We start from the raw sequence: 4,121 nt of genomic DNA, 5'->3' as shown, positions 1-4,121 counted from the left end.
TTAGGGCTGTTGTGCATAGGGTTGCTATGAGTTGCAAACGACTCGACGGCACATAACAACAACAACAACAAAAGAAATGAAGAACAAAGTAAGCCTTGAGTTGCAATACTGAAGGGTGCTATGGATAGAATGCTAAATGATCCAGGAAGCATTAAAGAAGGTGGAAGGAGTACCAAAAGTAATTGGCTGGCACAGAAAAATTTTAAGAAACATCAAATGATAGACCTGCAAAATACATAAATATTAATAGACTTGGAGAATTAGACAACACATTTTAGTAGTAGAATGTTTCAGTGCCTCTTTCTCTGAAAGACAGATAAAGTAGAAAGCACCTCAACAAAGATCCTATTAGAACTATTTTTTTTTATTTTACTCTGATTTATTTAGTTTGAATAGATTGTTTTTCACAAAATATCCTTCCCATTTCTTTCACCCAACCCACTCATCGAATTGTGCAACCCTATTACTAACGCCCTACCCCCCTCCTCACCCGTCTATTTCCACTCTCCCCCCACCTTGGATCCTCATACTCATTCTACAGTGATGATTTTATACACTATTTGTCTTTGTGGGACTGAGTTAGTTCACTCAGTATAATGTTCTCCACTCCCTCCCAAGTTAGGTAGTAATTTACAAAATAATTGCCCTGAGCACTGCATAATATTCCATTGTACGAATGTACCACAATTTCTCAATAGTTTGTCGTTGGACATGTGGACTGTTTCCATGTTCTTGTGATGGTGAATAATGCTGCTATGAGCATTGGAGTACAAGTTTCCATTTGAGCCTCAGTTCTCATTTTCTTGGTGTATATTCCAAGCAATGGAATAGCTGAGTCATAAAGAATTTCTATGTTCAGCTATTTGAAGAAGCTCCAAACTGTCTTCCAGAGTGGATGTATCATTGTACAATCCCACCAACAATGTAATAGAATTTCTTTCTCACCACATCTTCAACATTTATCACTTGCTGTCCTGTTAAACTTAGCCACTGCTACTGCTACTGGAGTGAGATGATATCTCATTATGGTTTTGGTTTTCATCTCTCTTATTGCCAGTGATTTGGAGCATTTGTTCATATGTCTGTTGGCTATTCGAATATCTTCTTCTGTGAAAATTCTTCCCATGTCTTTTGCCCAATTTGTAATTGTGTTATCAGATTTTATCTTGTGGAGGCTCAGGAGTATTCTATAAACTTTCGTTATGAGACTCTTGACTGAGATGGTATTGCCAAATGCTTGTTCCCAGTCAGTAGGTTTTCTTTTCACCCTGTGTGAAAAAGATTTTTATGAACACAGGGATTTAATCTTTAGAAGGTCCCATTCATCAATTTTATCCTCTTCAGACTGTATATTTCTGGCTGTATTTGGCAGTCTCTTTATACCATAGACTATGGCTTCTAAGCTTGATCCCAGTTTGCATCTTATGAACTTTATGATTTTGGTCTTTACTCCCAAGTCTCTTAACCACCTTGAGGTGATTTTTGTGTTTGGTGTGAGATGTGAATCCTCTTTCAGCTTTCTGCACATAGCACTCCAGTTTTGCCAGTACCATTTGTTGAGCGGTTATCATTTCCCCATTTGATAGTTTTTATTTCCTTGTCAAATATCAGTTGTGCATAGATAGATGGGTCTATTTCTGGGTTCTCAATTATCTTCCACTGATCTATGTTCCTGTTATTGTACCAGTACCATGTTCTTTTGGTTACTACTGGTGTGTAGTAGGTTTGGAGGTCAGGGAGTGCTATACCTCCCACTTCATTTTTGTTCCTCAGAAGTCTTTTGCTTCCTCAAAATCTCTTGTCTTTCCAAATAAACTCGACAAATTAATTTGCGTTCTCCTTGAAAAATAAATTTGGTATCTGTATTGGAATTTCATTGAATTTGTATATTGCTTTTGGTAGGATTGTCATTTTCACAGTATTGAGTCTTTCTATCCATGAACAGGTCACATTTTTGCATTTCTTTAGGTCTTTTATTATGTCTTGCAGAAATGTTCTGTAGTTTTCTTTATATCGATCTTTCTAATCTCTAATTAGGTTCACTCCCACGTATCTCAATTTGTAGTTGGATATTGTAAATGGTATTGCTTTCTTGATTTCCTTCTCTGAGTTTTATTTGTTACTATAAAGGAATGCTACTGATTTTTGGATACTGATCTTATATCCTGCCACTCTACTAAAGTGGTCTAGTAGCTCTAAAAGGTTATGGTGGTTTGCTGTTGTTGTTGAGTCTTTTGGGTTTTCTATGTACACTGTCATATCATCTGCACATAGTGATATTTTATCCATCTCTTTGGCAGTCAGTATGCCTTCTATTTCCTTCTTTTTTCATATTGCCCTAGCAAGTACTTCCAGTACAATATTGAATAGCACTGGTGACAGTGGACATTCTTGCTTGGTCCCTGTTTGCAAGGAAAATATTTCTAGTCTTTCTCAATTGAGAATGATATTGGCTCTTGGTTTTGCATATATACTTGTCACTATGTTGAGGAAATTCCCTTCTAGTCCAATTTTGCTGAGTGTCTTAATAAGGAAGAGATGTTGGATTTTGTCAAATGCCTTTTCTGTATCAATTGCTAAGATCATATGATTCTTATAATTTATTTTGTTAATATGGTGAGTTATGTTGATTCTTTTTCTTATGTTGTGCCATCCTTGGATGCCTGTTATGAATCCCACTTGGTCATGATGAATTCTTTTTTTATGTGCTTTTTGATTCTATTGGTTAGGATTTTATTAAGGATTTTTGCATTTACATTCATGAGAGATATTGGTCTTTAGTTTTCTTTCTTGGAAAGATCTTTCCTTGGTTTTGGTATTAGGGTTATGTTTGCATCATAGAATGACTCTGGGAGTGTTTCTTCTTTTTTGATTTTTTTTCCATTTCCTTCAGTTTTATAAAGCATTGCAGTTCAATATACCAAAAGGGATTTCAAAATGCAAGCACAATTACAATGCATATTAATAGCAACAGGTGAAACAGTAGAAATAGAAAATTAATAACTTCATACTATAAAAATGAAGCAAGGCACTTTCAATAACTAAACGTAAAGCTGAAATAAGCATAAAACATTTTCATAAAGATGAGCAACTCACTGACCCTAGGACACTTCTGTAAAATGTGTAAGTGTAAAGGCACTACCTACTTCTTTCTTCCAACTCCACTTTTTAAAGGAATTTACCAATTAAACTTGGCACAAAAGTTTTAAGTACCATAAAGTGCATCACTTGGCTAACTATATGAAAAAGAAAATCAGCCATAATACATTATACCAACATCATTACATATTTGGAAATAAAAATGCAATACTAGAGAAGTTAACCTAGCTATGAACTTTGTAACATACATATATTTATATATATACCCCCCATATATATATGGCTTTTTTCTTTTTGTATAATTTCCTATTTGCTTGGAATCTATATTTTCAAGAGTATGCCTTGATTAGAAAAAGAGGTAGTCTTCTGAAAAAGGCAAACTCATTGATTCCCAAAGGTAAAGATTTAAAACGATATGGAAAATAAGCATAACATAATAAGTTAGGGTATAGTATTATAAAGCTCCAAAATGAAACCCACTGCCATCTCATCCATTCTTACTAATAATGATCTTACAGGAGAGCAGAAATGCTCCAGAGTGTTTCCAAAGCTGCATGCAGACCTTTATGGATGCACTCTGCCACATCTTTAACTCATGGAACTGCTGGCAGGTGTGATCTGCTGAGCTTCAGATTAGCAACCGACTGCTTAAACCACAATGCCACCAGAGCTTCCAAACGATATTACAGGTCCTGATACTTATGAATTAGCTTTTAAAATCGTGGCTATTTTAATCAGTAAACTGGGTGATTATAGCTCTTTCACAGAGTTTTCCTTTGGTACTAGAAAGTAATTTCTTTTAGAAAGCATTTACATTTCAAAGAACTAATTTTCATTTAGAGATGATAAAACTGTCAACACTTACAATTCAACTTATCTTTATGATGTTCATTAATCTAAAATAATTAATGAAAGTACATCATGTCAGAGATACAAAGAAATACATATCACTTAGAAACATGCAAGTAATTTTTGTTTGACTATTATAACTGGTGACTAAAAAATACATGTATATGTTAGTG

The sequence above is a fragment of the Elephantulus edwardii genome, unplaced genomic scaffold (genome assembly GCF_000299155.1).
Source record: "Elephantulus edwardii isolate Elephantulus edwardi_28Jun2011 unplaced genomic scaffold, EleEdw1.0 scaffold00178, whole genome shotgun sequence".
Taxonomy (NCBI): domain Eukaryota; kingdom Metazoa; phylum Chordata; class Mammalia; order Macroscelidea; family Macroscelididae; genus Elephantulus; species Elephantulus edwardii.
The sequence above is the reverse complement of the archived record's forward strand: the minus strand, read 5'-3'. Positions refer to the sequence as shown.